Source organism: Dipodomys merriami, unplaced genomic scaffold (genome assembly GCF_024711535.1).
Source record: "Dipodomys merriami isolate MVZ:Mamm:240054 unplaced genomic scaffold, mDipMer1.0.p SCAF_1, whole genome shotgun sequence".
NCBI classification, from domain to species: Eukaryota; Metazoa; Chordata; class Mammalia; order Rodentia; family Heteromyidae; genus Dipodomys; species Dipodomys merriami.
Window position 1 is genome coordinate 131,020,063 of NW_027202270.1, and position 15,632 is coordinate 131,035,694.

Below are 15,632 nucleotides of genomic sequence, written 5' to 3' on the forward strand. Positions count from 1 at the left end.
GCCCCAGGCCACCTAGAAACTCAGGACACCAAGCCTCCTCCTCAGGCGAGACCTGCCCACCCCCAACACCAGCCTTCAGGACCACGCCTGACAAATATAGCAGAAATTACAGACCTTTGATTTAAGACTGTGTATGCACAGTTTGCTTGGGCCAAGCCCCAAACCCTAGTTCTGCTCAGCATCAAAGGACCATCTCTCCTCCAAGCTCCCAGGCCCAGAACAAGCAACAATTTGGGAGACAGCCCCTTTTTATTTTTAGCCTTAAAAAAAAAAAAAACCCAAAGCCAACATACCAACGCTCACCCAAGCGTCTCTCTCACAAGCTGTTGTTTGACTTGGTTGAGAAAATGACAGGCTAAGTTCTGCATCAAGAAGAGAAGGAGGGGGAAAAATTAGAGAGGGGGAAAAAAAGAGTTTTATTTTCCCTCCACGATCCACCTCCATCTCCCCCTCAACTCCTCCCCCAGGCCTGGGTGGACCCTGCCTGGGGAGTCGTTTCCCTGCTATATTTAAAAAACCACAGATGTGTTTGGTGGAGACTTCATTTCGGAATTGCAGGCGGCGTCTCCCGAGGACAAGGGGAAAGCCGGTGCCGCGCGCCCGCCCGCCCGCCCGCCCGCCCGCTGCCTGGAGCTCCCAACTCCGGGGAATCCAGGTCAGAACGCGCCGCCGTCCCCGAATCGCTGCCTGTCCGGAGGCGCCATCGGCTGGGTAGGGGGGCGGTGTGTGTGTGTGTGGGGGGTGGTCTGGGCCGAATCGGGTCTTCGGGGGTTCTCCGGACGCGAGGTTGCAGGCTCGACGTCCCCTGCCACTGGCCGGAAAGCTGGGCTGCGAAGTGTCCCCTCGGCGCGCCGGGCTAAATGCGCGCGGCTTGTCATTCGGTGCGGCTGCCTCTCCCCGCTGATAGGGTGACGTTGGGGTTGGAGGCTTGGAGATTGGCTTTTTGATTTGGCTTCTTGCGGCAGCTTTAACGGGCAAAGCTCTCGGCTCGCCCAGAAACCAGCCCCTCCGCGCGTCCCCTCTGCGCGCGCGGCGAGGCCGAGACGTCTCCCGCGGTGACGGCGTGCGAGGCCCCGGGAAAGCCCGGGCGACGCGACTGCGAGCCCCCGCCGGGGTCCCTGGGAGCCGCCGGGGCGCGCCGGGCGCTTCGCCTTCCAGCCCCTCCCGGCAGGGATCCCCCACCCCCACCCCACCCCCCCAGCCGGCGGCGCCCGGGACTCCGGGCCTCTCCCCTGGGCTACCTGGAGCCCGCGCTCCGGCTCGGGGTTTCCCCGTTCCTGCATCGGCGCGGCGGGCCCTCTCCTGGATTCTCCCCGGCCCCCTTCTCCTGCTCCCCCGCCTCCCCACAACCCTCTTCCTGCCCAGATCGCGCTCCAGATGCGCCGCCCCGCAGCCCCCTGACCTCGGGGAGCCCACGAGCCGCGCCGGCCGGCGGGAGGCAGCGGCGGCGGCGGCGCACTGACATGCCACGGACGCGGCTTCGGCCGGCCGGCAGCCCGCGGGGGCGATGAGCCGCGGCGGCCGCTGAGGCTCCAGGGGCCGGGGCTTCGCGCACCGTCCTCACCCCCCGTCTCTTGCCCACTGGGGCGCGCGGGGAGGCCGAGAGGAATCGGTGAGTAGAGGGGAAACCTCGTGCCCTTCCCCCCTCGGCGGGCGGCTGGGGCTGGGGAAATGAAGGAGGGGGGCTTGGGACGCTCCCCCCTCCTCCCAGAGGGTCCCTGGCGGTGAACAATTGTGGCAATAAGTTGCTTCTCTAGATCGTTCCCGTGCACCGTGTTCTTGAGGGTTTAGAGGCAGGAGAAGTGGGGGAGGGAGCCCCGGGAAAGTGTACGTCGTGTCTGCGGTGTTGGGGGGGGTGGTAGGTCCGGCTGGGTGAGCGTCTGGGGGGGGGTGGTGAGCCCGGTCCTGCCCCGGCTCGCTGTCAGTGGCGGTCGCTCTGCTCTTTGGGGGTGACTGCCTTGCGTGTGTGCGCGCGCGTGTGCATATGTGTGTGTGTGTGTGTGTGAGCTGCCTGTGCCAGGGTGTGCTGTGTTTCTGTAAATGGGTACCACCATCGGGGCTGGGGGCTAGGAAGGGAGCGCGGTATCCACGGGGCGCGCGCTCGCGTGCACACACACACACACACACGCACACGCACGAACGCGCACGCGCGCCTCCACCTCGAGATCCCACCGGCGCGGGGACCGGGAAGCTGCAGCTGCAGCCCCAGCGCCCGCTCCAGCCGCCGCTGCGGGGCGGAAGGGAAGGAGGGTTTCTCCCGTCCTGCGCTCCCCAGACGCGGGGCTGGGCGATCCCGGGCTGGGTGGAGAAAAGCCAAGTGTGGAATTGAGCCCCTCGCCAATCCAAACGCGCGCGCGCGCACACACACACACTCGCGCACTCGCAACACGCGCGCGCGCGCGCGCAGCCTCGGGCCCTCATTTAGAGTCCAGAGCTGCTCCCGCAGGCCCTGGCTGACCTGCCCCGAGGACCTGAGCCGCGGGAGGAGATGATGAAAGCGATTTGCTCCGGGAAAGAAAGCAGTTTTTGGTCTTTATTCATTGTGTTTTATTTTTAAACGGGGAGGGGGGGGCATTCAGTGGCAAAACGCCTTTAATGCAGTGCCATAAATTTACCCGCCTGCTACCCCCCCCCCCCCCCGCTCCGCGTCTCTCTCTCCCTCCACCCCCCCCTTCTCTCCTCTCTCACAGCTCTCTTTCTCTCTGGCCGATTAAAACAAAAAACAACCCCCCAAACACAAACCCCTGAACCTTTCCTGCACAGGCTTCCCATGTAGAAAGATGGAAACTGGGGACAATTTATCAGGCACGCAGGCTGCAGCTGAGCGCCAGGTGCTGCGCTCCTGGGTGGTCAAGAACTCTCCCCAGGGAAGGGGGTATGGGTAGACGATAGCAACACCACCGGCCTTCTGGTGGTGGGGCACTGAAAGGGAAGCCTGGTGGTGGGGGGGTGCGTCTGGTGACCTGGTGACTAGCAGCCGCGTGTGATTAAGCTTCCACAGCTGTTGTGCTCCATCCACTTGAGCTGAGATCTTGTTTACCTCGGTTTTCAAATATAGCTGCTGCGCCATGCTCTTCCTGAAATAGGGGCATCAGTTCATTGTGCATGGGGGCATGGCATCCCGCCAGCCCCACCTTCTTTGTCTCTTTCTTTCTTTCTTTCTTTCTTTCTTTCTTTCTTTCTTTCTTTCTTTCTTTCTTTCTTTCTTTCTTTCTTTCTTTCTTTCTTTTCTTTCCTCCTCCTTCTCCTCTTCCTTTCTTCCTTCCCTCCCTCCCTCCCTCCCTCCCTCCCTTCCTTCCTTCCTTCCTTCCTCTCTTCCTCTCTGGCTTTCTTCCTTTCTTCCTTCCTCTCCTTCTCCCTCTCCCCCCCCCCCCCCTTTTTGCCTGCCTGGATAACTACATCCAACTTTGAGAGAAAGCTGTCCTTGAATTCAGGCCTTGCAGTTCTCTAGAAGACAATGGTGGATGGTCAGAACTTGAGGTAACTCTCCTTCCTCTCATTGCAATCTACCCCAATTCTTTCTTACAAGTCCACTCTCAAGTCTCCCTTTCATTTAAGAACATATAGCAATCCAGTGGAGACCAGAAGTCAGGACTTCCAGAACTGGGCTTAGTTGCATAGGTTATGTCTGTAACTTCATGTCCACGAGAAGGCCACCCATGCAGATTGCTCTACATCCTTCATGTGCTTCCCTCTCTAGTTCTTAGCTTCCATACCTTCTCTGACTAGGCTAGACCCCCTTCTTTTATACACCTAGTATCTGAAGCTGTCTCTTTGAAGTAATTTCAAGATGCACATTCTATTTATTTATGTGATTGAGTAGTGTAGGGCATAGGTCTAATATGGAGAGAGAAAAGGTGGCTGGTGTTTATTCACAGGGTCTAGCACAGCACAGACACTCAAGAAACACTGGGTTAACAAAGGGAATTGGAGGAACCAGCTGCATCTTCCTCAGTGTTCTGGTCTCCTCTCTGCACTATCCTTCCCAGCCTCCTGGTAACAGAATGAGCAGGTTCATCAAGCTGACCCTGTTAGTATATATGCCATCCAAGTGACCCTGACAGAAAAACATTGCCTTCCCCTGTGCCTCTCTGTGGGCTGGGACCCTGGCTTACTTTGCTCATCTCTGCCTTGTTTCTGTGCAAGGCAGCTCCTTACACCGTTAGGGTATTGTTTATGGGCAGTGATTGTGGCATTATCACCACCAACATGGTTCACTTATTGCTCCTAATCTGGTCTGGGGGAAAGTCATCAACTTGATTCCTTTTCAAACTACCAAGGTTGATAAGAACAGAGGAATAGCTCCTCTTCTCTCAAGCCTAGTTGCTTTACCTAGGGGTACATATATTGGATTCTAGAAGAGAAAGACCTTTATTTATTCATTCATTCAGCCAGCCATTTATTGATGAACATTCATGAACCACCTACTCTGACAGGCAGATGCCAGGTATAGAGGCAAGTAAAATAGAATGATCCATTTCCTCATAAACATACCAACCCATTGAACAGGCAGTTACTGGATTGGGTGATTTCTGCCAGTAGAGGGTAAATGGCAGGTGAATGGAAGCATTTGTGAAGAGCATCTCCCTCCATGGGGCCCTGACGAGGACTTGTAGGGACAGCTAAGCCCAGAAAGGAAGAATGAGCCAGAGTCCATTTGGGGAAAAGCAGGCAGAAAAAGGGAAAGAAGGTAAGAAAATATCAGGATCCATATGTAAAGGCCTGAAGTGGAGAAGAACTGCAGAGAGTAAAATGTAAAGGGTGACTTTGGAGAAATCATAGAATCAAACCTTGAAGGGCTTGTACTCCATCAAAATAGTTCCACTGAGTTTTCAGTGAGGGTTTAAGAAGGCTTTAAGTCCTGAGATGAAGAGTCAGATACACATTTTTAGATGGTTTACTGGAACTCGAATGTAGGGTGAGAGGGAGGCAAAGAGGTAGGAGGTTGTTATAGACACCAGGTATGTGGTCTTAGCAGTTTTTCTGTCCAAAGTTGGGATGCCCTTTCTAGGACAGAAGGTCCAGTAATTTTCTTTAATGAAATTGGTTTGTGTTTGCTTTTTGAATGGGCAGGGCAACGCAGAGGAAAGGTGAAAAGGTTCTAGGAGGTGTAAGACACCTTTTCTGACCCACTGAGAAGCACAGCAAGGCCAACTCCCAAAGATTAGAGATAGACAGGTGTTTGAAGGCTAGGGACAGTTCCCAGAAGGAGCCTGGAAGGATAAGAAGGATGTTTTTATGTCTACAGGTAAATCTTCAGAGACTAAAAGACCAGACTTGTAAACAGGAAGAATCACATGTGCATATAGATAGACTTAAAAAATGATATGGAGAATGAATAAAGGTGAACTTCTGGAATACAGGGTATTTGGTTGTGGTACATAGAGCTACAGCTAAGAAAACTTCTCTTGGGCTGGGAAGGTGGCTCAGTGGTAGAGTGCTTGCCTTGCATGCATGAGGCCCTGGTTTTGATTCCTCAGTGTCACATAAGCAGAAAAAGCCGGAAGTGGCACTGTGGCTCAAGTGGTAGAGCAGTAGCCTTGAGCTGCAGAGCTGATGGACAGTGCCCAGGCCCAGAGTTCAGGGCCCACAACCGACCAAAAAAAAAGAAAAGAAAAAGAAAAAGAAAACTTCTCTTTCTTCCTAGATAACATTTGGAAGAAACGAAGTGGCATTTACTGTCCTGGTGCTTAGATTAACAGTAGGCTTCCCTGGGTATGTGCAGGAATGTGGGGTCATATGGGGACTGGATCAGGAAGTGGGACTAGGAACTAATCCTATCCTGGCTTCCGTGTGGTGCTTGGCAAATCCCCAGAGAGGACAGGCCCTGAAAAGTCCTGAAGAATGAAGCGGACAGTGTGACTAGGTCAGTACTCTTGCTTTGAACCTATTTCCCTACTGGATTCCTTATCTTTCCCTCTCTCTAATCTCAGAAAAAAAAAAACCACAAAGAAACAACTGGCCTGGACTCTTGTTCTCATCTGAGGTCTTGCTCTTTCAGTCCAGGATCCTATCCCTTCACAAAGCACAGACTAAAAACTCTATCACTTGCTCAATTTCCCCTCCCCATCATCCTCTCCCTCCACCTTGCCTTCAATTCGAAATTTTAGAGTAGTCATCTGATGCCATTTCCTTATGACTCATCTAAACTTTTGTGTCTAATTTTTCTCCACCTTCTGCTCAAAGACTTACCCTTCCCCAAGTTACAATGGCATCTCTCCCTTCTCACGTCAAATCAGATGATACTGACCCTTAGCTCCTTAGAGTTTTCCTCTTTGGGCTTCTTGTGCATCAAACTCAGTAGGTCCCATAGACTCTCCTCATGGATCCTCTTCCATTTCTACTCCAAGATTCTCCCCTTCCCAGTTTTCTCTCTCTCCATTGTACCATGGCAGTCTCCTTCAGAGAACTGTGCTGTTCCTTCAGGGCAGACATTTTGGATCCTCCAGCTCTCCACGTTGTGTCCTCTTTCCAGCTACTAGTACATTATCTCCAATAGGATGTCCCATCCATTCCTCAAGGTAAATTTCGATTAACCCAACATCACCTTCTTCCCCAAGAGCCGTTCCCCTTAACTCTCCATTTTCCACTGAGCAAGTTCTCCCTGGCTCAAACCAGTTAAAAGATAAGCCATTTCTATCCTTTTAACTCTTTTCTATAGTTCCTAAATCTTGCATAATGGCTTTTAAGCCCATTTCACTCTTCGGTCTCTCTAATACTACTTAAATGTAGATATAACCTCTTGAATAATAATAATACCAGTAGTTGCTTTGTTATTGTTATGCTGAACAAAACAGCTTTTCAATGTCAACTTGTCCCTCCTTCAATTCATTTTGATGATAGCTACAAGATTCCTGGTCAGAACCGCCCTTCTAAGCTTGTCACTTTCCCATACAACAGTCTTTGAGGGACCTACCTTTTTTTTCAGCTCCTCATACACAAGAGCTTTGTAGCCTTCTAGTCTAGCCACATGGTTACCTTAAGTGAACTTGTTCCTTCTGCCTCTGTGCCTTGGTTCATGGTTTGCCTTTCCTTGAGAGCCATAACTGGGCTCTAGGGTTCAATTGAAATGATTTTTCCTATTGGGGAGCCTTCATGGGAAAGTGGTCCCTTGCCTGCTGAAATCTAGATACCATGACATCTGTTTTTCATGAGAACTTTATGCTTTTAAAAATGTGTTCTATTTTAAAAAATTAATTTTTTTTCTTCTGTCAGTCATGGGGCTTGAACTCTGGGCTTGGGCCCTGAACCTGAGCTCTTCAGCTCAAGGCTAGCGCTCTACCACTTGAGCCATGACACTATTTCTAGTTTTGGGGTGGCTAATTGGAGATAAGAGTCTCATGGACTTTCCTGCCCCAGCTGGCTTTGAACTGTGATCCTCAGATCTCAGCCTCCTGAGTAGCTAGGATTACAGGTATGAACCACCGGTGCCTGGCTTTAATGTTTTTATGTAGTTGCACACAGGAGTTTTGATTCAACATACCAATTTATGAGTAAAGATCAATGTACCCTCTTCCATGGATTTCCCCCCTCCATCTCTTTTAATCTCACCAATGCCGAGTTGTCTAGTTTCTTGACACTTTTTTGGACGATGCCTGAAACAAGGTAGGTGCCCAAGGAAAAGCAAAGTAGTAAACCAGTGACCATTTTGCCTCACTTTTAATAAAGCAGGTGAAACCAGGTTAAGAAAGGGGATCTGTACTATTTATCAGAAAAGAGGAAAGTGATGGAGTTAAAGATGAAGTCAGGAGCAGCCAACAGTGAATACTAGAAACAGCCTGGATCTGGGAGTAAGAAGCTTTTGTTCTAGTTCTTAGCCCTTCTCATAGCCCACAGGTAAGACACATCACTGGTCTCTGAGCCCTGGATTCTTTATACATCAGAAGAGTTTGGCTTAAATGTGTTCATCTTTAAGATTTTCCCTGACTTGATACTTCCATATGATTTTTTTCCTCCTAGAGCCTATAATATTGCCTCTTGCTAAGAATGCTTTAAATGTAGTAGAAACTTCCACCTGCAAGTTGAAGCCCTTCCTATGTCTACTTTCACATTGAGCCTCGAATGTCAACTCTCCAGGCAACTCAGGGTCTGTGAGGCCCCCTGGTCTGGGCTGAGTGCCCTGATGGCCCTCGGTGAGCCCCTCCTCAGTATGCAATCCTCCATCAACTCTCCCTGCAATGTTCCAGGCCATTCCTGGTTGACTAGTTGTGTTCTAGCTCCCCCAGTGCTCCAGTCATCCTGTTTTCAACTCCAGCACTTCTGCCAGAGCCCCAGGAAGGGTGTATGTAGAGCCGTATGGAGTACAGAGATTCCGATGCATTCGTATTGCTCAAGGTCCTTGCCAGGGCTTTGCACATCCTTAACCATGTCACTGTCTAACTCCCTAGTGACAGGAAGAATCACCTTGGGCTAAGCCTTGAAGCCCCTCAAAAGGTGCTAATGGGGGAATCAGCTTCAAGGGGAATCAAGAAGGGAGTAGAGAGAAAGCACAGCTGAAAAGAGAATCATTTCATCTGCTGGGTTTGGGAAATTTCTTGTAGCTCCCTCTTGTGAAAGCGGCACCCCGTGCTCGGCTGACCTTGATTATATGAGAGAAACCCCCAGCCATGTCTCAGAGAGATGACTCTGACTGTGTACCAGATTTCATTTGTTCTTCTTTCAATCATCTGATTTAATTCCACATTTCAACATTAAAAAATTAAGATACATTAAATTGTATTAAAAATAAATCTGCTTCCTGGAGAATGGTCTGAAGGAAATCTACATAATGGAGGCCGATCACTAGCTTCTTCCGGTGGCTCTTCAAAGAGATGAATAACCTCAACATAGAACCCAGGAGGTCATCTCTGGGGAACAGTCGGGACAGGGCTATTGTCTGCTGTAGGCTTCTCTGGGTCCCTGACTTCTTGGCTTCCAGCCCTGAGATTCTTTTGGTTGGAGGGGCTGTTTTCTTTTGGTCCTTTCTTGTTTGTTTTTTTTTTTTTTTTATTGTAAAAATAGTGTACAGAAGGGTTACAGTTACATGAGTAAGGTAATGAGTACATTTCCTGTCGAGCATTGTTACCTCCTCCTTTGTTTACCCCCTACCACTCCTTTACCTGGCCCCTTCCTTCAGGCCTGGTGGAAGGAGATCTCTGGCAGCCAGAGGAGCAGCATTTGCTTCTGGCTCTATATTTATTGGCATAGAAACTCTTGGCAATTAACTAATTAACTTGGCATTAATTATCTTCATCTGTATGATCATCCTTACAAGAAGGATTAACTGAGATCATGGGAGTGAGGAAGGCCTTTGTAAACTCTTGGCACACAGTCTCGCTTAATCTTTGTTGGATGAATGATGTAATGTCGATATTAGTTGTCACCATGGCATGCTCTGGAAGACAGGGAAGGTGCCCATGAGAGGGGAAAGGTAGATAGAAGCACCTGGGCTGACAAATAGACTCACTTCTTCTGTTCCAATGCTATGTGGCTTTTACTGATTCTTCTGAATGAACAAATCCACTTGTCCCTGAGGACCTGGGCTATAACCACTTCTTGATTCCAAGGCTTATTAGGAAGCTTGAAGTCTCCTCTCATATGTGCATCTTTCCAAAAATGAATCCTGCAGTTAGTCACTCATTCAACAAATACCTACTGAGCGCCCCTATGCCAGGGTCTTGTCAAGGCACTGAGAATACTGTGGTGATCCAAAAAGTCATGTTTCCTGCTACCATGAAATTTATATTCCTTGATAAATTGGCAAGCAATAAACAAAAGCAATAGTGATGTCAGAAAATGATAAACACTATAAGGACAATGAAAAGTGCTGGACATCAGGGTCTTCCACGTGTAATCCTAGCTACTCAGGAGGCTGAGACTTGAGGATCTTGATTTGAAGACAGCAGGAACATCCATGAGACGCCTATCTCCAATCAACCACAAAAAAAAAAAAAAAAGGTTGGAAGTAGAGGTGTGGCTCGAGTGATAGAGCACCAGCCTTGAATGAAAGAGCTAAGGGATAGTGTCCAGGCCCTGAGTTCAAGCCCCAGTACTGTCTCGCCTACACAAAGATAATGAAAAGTGATGTGGAAAAGAGCACAAAAGGATAGGTAGAGAGGGAAAGCCTCCCAGGAAATGAAAAAGTGACTTGTGTGGATTTGTGATGTGAAGATGGTCTAAGTGGAGCGACGAGCTAATGCACAAAGCCCTAAGATAGACTCATGCCTGATCTATTCTGGGAAACTGGAGAACTTTGTCTTAGCTAGAATGCAGGATGGATGGAGCAAAAATAGGATGGGAGGAGAGAGGTCAGCGAGTTAGAAGTTAGAAGGCAGTAGATGGGAATCCTTCAAGAAAAGAAGAGCTGCAATTCACGGAATGGTCTGTCTGATTTATCTTTTACAAAGGCATCCCTGCAGACCACAATGGGTGGGGCAGTTCTGGTAGCTATTGCTACCAGACAGAGATGGAATGGTGACTCCCCAGGAGCTGCAACCCAGTGTGACACACATTCGGCACTCAATACATTTGAGACACATCCACACAGACACAATCTTCAAAGAACTTACCACTCCATGGGAACATCGGAAGTGTTTGACAAATATTTTTTTCCTCCTATGAATTAATGAGCAAAAGAAGACTTCCACAGAATAAAGCTTTCTTGTAGGTTTTGAGTTAATCTCAATATTTTTTTGGGGGTGGGGTGGGGGTTGGTCGTGGGGCTTGAATCTGGGCTTGGATGCTGTCTCTGTGCTCTTCAGCTCAAAGCGAGTGCTCTACTACTTGAGCTACAGTGACACTTCTGGTTTTCTGGTGGTTAATTGGAGGTAAGTGTCTCACGGACTTTCCTGCCCTGGCTGGCTTTGATTCCCGATCCATAGCTCTCAGCTTCCTATTTCTGGGCTTTTTTTAAATTGAAGAAGAAAACCCAACTATTCTAGCCAGCACCCCTTCTTAGGAGCAAGGGGTTCCTGGGGTTCAGTTCCTTCTGTGTGAACTGCACTGTCATTTCAGACAAGCGGGAGATCTTCAACTCCCCTCCCCTTTCTTGTTGTTTTCCCTCCTCTCCCCTCCTGTGTTGTTTCCCCTTCTCAGATGCTCTCAGTCCATGTTTTATAAGTCCCCAAACATTTAGATTCTGATCTTGTTCCCCTCTGTGTGTTTATCCAGGCTGGGGATAGACTGGCTCATCAGTACCCCTCCAGAGCTTATCCCAGATTGGGCTTTTGAAACCACAAATGTCTCTTACCTTGACAGGACTGAGAAGCACTCTGCAGCTCTGGCTCCATTTCAGGGGCCCATGTTGTCTTCCTAGAGAATTCACTTTTCTCTCTGCTCTCATTTGTCTCACTGGTACAGGAAGTCTTGAAGTTGGATGGTTTGGGGTTGATTCCTTCAGCTCCCATTTCTTTGAGCGTGGATCTCTCTGAACCAGGAAGAACTTTGCAGAACCAGTGTGTTGAAGAAGGTGCCAGTGTGTTTTGGGTCTTGCTCAGCCTCTTCATTCCTCCTCCATGACAATGTTGTTTCCATTGTTCTCCAGCTTAGATTGACTCTACTTTATGTAGCTCTGAAATTCATGTCTTCCTCAGCAGTGTGGCCCATACCTTTCAGCTTCTGGAGAAGCTGGGAGAGCTGGAATTGGTCTTCCTGCTACCAGTTGGCCCTGCGTTTCCAACTGTTTCCCACTCTGTATCATTGCAGGTTGCCTATGCAGAAGAAAAACATTGATCTTATCGTTCCTCTGATTAAAAACCTTCAGCCATGTTGTCCCCTATTGCCTCTAGGTCATGCTTGAGTTCCTTGGCCAGTCATATGAGGTCTTCCACCGGAAATTTGTCATCTCTAGAGGCTCTTGGGTGTCCTGCACCCAGCTTGCTTGGCCTGCTCTAAACACACACTGCTTGTTTAGTCTTCTACACTGTCTAGAATGAGCCTCCTGTTACCTTTGTTGGCGATGCGTGAGCTTCCGCCCAATGAACTGCTGTTCATTCTTTAAATCCTACATCTAATGTTACCTCATTCACGGAACCTGCGCAGTCATCCTGGGCCATGCTGAACCTTTGCAGTCATCCTGGGCCATGCTGAACCTTCCTTCCTCAAAGTCTCTTGGCACAGCACATGTGCTTCCAGCTTTCACACTTGTTTGGTCCTAATTACTCAGCTTTCTGTCACTGTTCTCTGGTGAAATGTGGGCTCCTCAAGGAGGATTATATTTTGTTCTGATTACTCACATTTGAAAATCCTTGCTCACAGCTTCCCCGACAGATGGTTGTCTCCATTTGAATACTGCCAAGGGTGGGAGAAATCATTGGACATGATCCCTTTTATTTTTGCATATTCATTCAATGTATCTACTCATTCAATAACTGTACTATATGCTAGACACTAACTTAGCCACTAATTTAGGATATAAAAAAATCAGATAGAAGTTGGGTGCAGAAGTTGGGTGCCGGTGGCTCATGCTTGTAATTCTAGCTACTCAGGAAGCTGAGATCTGAGGATCGGGGTTCAAAGTCAACCTGGGCAAAAAAAAGTCCCTGTGAGACTCTTTATCTCCAATTAACCACTCAGAAACCTGAAGTAGCACTGTGGTTCGAATGGTAAAGTGTAGCCATGCATACAAAGAAGCTCAGGGACAGCACCTAGGCCCTGAGCTCAAGCCCCACAATTGGTTATTTTAAAAAATCAGAATATTTTAACGCTCTTGAGCCAGGTGCTGTCTTATGTTTATAATCCCAGTTACTCAGGAGGCAGAGATCCAGTGCATCACAGTTTGAGGCTAGTCTGGGCTAGAACTTTGTAAGACCTCTGTTTCAATCAATAATTCAGGCAGAGGGGTGTACACCTGTGATACAAGCGATACAGAAGGCATAGGTAGGGAGATCTGAACAAAAACATGAGGTGCTATCTGAAAAATGACTAAAGCCAAAAAGGTCTGGGAGCCTGGCTCAAGTGATAGAGCAAGCACTTCTCTCACAAGTATGAGGCCCTGAACTCAAACCCCCATATCACCAAAAAAAAAAAAAAAAAAAGGAACTTGGAACTTTTTGGAGTATGTAGGGGGAAATGAGCTTAGAATGAAGATTTAGAATAAACTTCTCAAGATAATTCAGTAAAAGTCTGCCTGTAACACATAGCTGGCTGGCTTCCATACAAATGCATAGGTGAGCAAATGAATGAGCCAAGGAACAAACAGGCCCTAGGAGGTGTCTGACTGCTTGAAACTGGAAGGGAAAATAGCTAGAAACATACCTTGCTGAAAATGGATGAGAAGCATCATTTCCTTATGATGCTATAAGAATTTTATATCATTTAAAATTTCCCCAGTAAAAACATAAGCCAAACAGGAAGTGAGTTTAGGGAGCGACAGAGGGAAAAGTCTGTGGTATGGGAAACTGATGCCAATATCTGGTCCAGGAGAATGAGATGTTTGTCTAGAAAGACCGTGTGGTAGTCACTGTGGGTCTACTCACAATCTGCTGAAAATCCTTCACCCAGTCCAAGAAAGCTCTCGATGGTTGGAATCCTTGAGATACCATGCCATAGTCAGATTATGTACTTTGTCTTGTTTCTCAGCATTCTACAACCTGGATGTTCCTTAAAATCAACTAAGCAACTTAAAAACCAAACCATGCAAATCTAGCTCTACTTCTAGAATACTCCCAACTTCCCTCTAAAGGACAGTTCACATGTCTGTATCCTGTAGAATTCCAGGCTTATTCTGAAGCTGTCTCTAGGGTGTACCTGATTCATTAGTGTCATTCTTCAATTAGAGGATGACTAGATGCAGGTATAGATCTATAAGCAGGAGAGCAGGATTTAAGCTGAGAAAGGTCCCCTGCCCTACCCTCTGTGTTGGTAATTCCCCAGATTTGTCACCGACTTGGTGGAGGGCAACATTCTTTGAATCACAGAGTTTTACAGGGAGCAAGGGTATCATATGTCAAGTCCAGTCTTTTAGCCCTACTGATAAAAGAGTTTTACTATAACAAATCATTAACCACAAAACTTCCCTTCCCTCTGTGGAGTTGAAATTCCTCCTTGGAGCTTCCTGAAGTGTAGAAAATGGCCGCATGAACGGAAGAGCCCAGTGTTAGGGATAAATACCTTAGTGATCCTCATATGTTACAGAAGCTCAACATAGCAAATGGCTCATTTGGGAAGTAGAGAAGGAGACATAGTAATCAGGGAAGGCTTCCCAGAAGAAGTAGAGATTTCTAGGGCTTTGCATTCCTGCATTATTCTTCTACCATCCCTTTTATCCTCTGAGACTTGAAAGCAAACTTTGGCATTTGGCATAATGAGATCCGAAGCCATGCAGTGCCTCTTGCTCAGTGAGAAGACCTTCGATGGATCATCAGTCCTTGAATCCCAGTCTCCTCATTTCTAGAATGGAGAACGATGCCTGTCTCATTGTGGCCCTGCGAGATGTTATACCGAAGCTCCTAACGCAGCCCTACCCAGAGAAGAGGAGCTTGACGCATGATGGGATCATTGTTTATTTTATGATCATTGTCATATTTTAAGTTGATGTAAAGCTGGAGGAGAGCAGAGGCCTGCTGGTGTTCTGGTCTGTCTGGGAGCTTGCTCTCCCTGTGAGGCAGTGCCTGGAAGAATGTCAGCAGGGTTCCATGGAGTTATTAGATGGCTCAGATGCTCAGTTGTGTGGAACTAGAGAAGCAAACACAGTACCCTATCACTCCCCATGCCCTGCAACACTGCCTATGTGACAAAGCCCTGATGCACTGCAGCCATTCACCATGTGGTTTCATGCAGCTTTAGAGCCACCAACGTGAGTGCTCAGAGCAGAACACAAAAAGGTTTTATTACATCCTAGGACATATCATTGTTATCCATTATTCCTATAATTAGTTGTTTGTCTCCATCCCTTATTAGGAGATAAGCTCTGTAAGGTTGATGAAGAACTGTAGCTCATTCTTGGCTGTATCCCCAATCACTTATACCATGTTCAGCCCCAAATAAGCAAAGAATGGTTGCTTTAAAAAATGAATTTGAAGGGCTGGGAAGGTGGCTCCGTGGTAGAGTGCTTGCCTTGCATGCATGAGGCCCTGGGTTTGATTCCTCAGAACCACATAAGCAGGAAAAGCTAGAAGTGGTGCTATGGCTCAGTGGTAGAGCTCTAGTATTGACTGAAGAGCTGAGGGACAGTGCCCAGGCCTAGACCAAAAAAAAAAAAAATTTGAAGCTGAGTGCCAGTGGCTCACACCTGTAATCCTAGCCACTCAGGAGGCTGAGATCTGAGGATTGCGTTTCAAAGCCAACCCAGACAGGAAAATCCATGCGACTCTTATCTTCAGTAAACCACCAGAAATCTGGAAGTTGCAATGTGGCTCAAGTGGTAGAGTGCCAGCCCTGTGCTGAAATGCTTAGGGCCCAGAGTTCAAGGCCCATGACTGAGAAAAATAATGGTTTGATCCCAAGAAGCTTTTGGCGAATTCAACCTGAAGGTTTCCCTTGGACCTTTTCTTGGCCCCTTCTTCCCTTTCTATCATTCTCCCTTAACTTATTCTCTTATCGTCTGAGTTTTCCCTGGGAATCTGAACTCCAAGCATGGCTTGCACACTACTCTGAGTCCATCTCACTTCTTTGTGGCTTTGCTTTCCTGTACTCAAAGCATCTTTGAGGTGAAC

General features: G+C 48.2%; 1 protein-coding gene across 4 annotated transcripts in view; it reads left to right on the top strand.

Moving 5' to 3' along the window:
* The first annotated feature begins 604 nt into the window (after positions 1-604).
* The window catches only part of Slc8a3 (solute carrier family 8 member A3), a 144,731-nt gene continuing 129,703 nt past the window's right edge, over positions 605-15,632 (top strand). For 3 of the 4 annotated variants that reach the window (XM_070031168.1, XM_070031186.1, XM_070031195.1), the window contains exon 1: positions 1,527-1,612. The gene's annotated coding sequence lies outside the window, so the exon portion shown is untranslated. Of the gene's footprint in view, positions 656-1,526; positions 1,613-15,632 lie in introns of those variants that run through there. The other variant, XM_070031177.1, reaches the window with a different exon arrangement.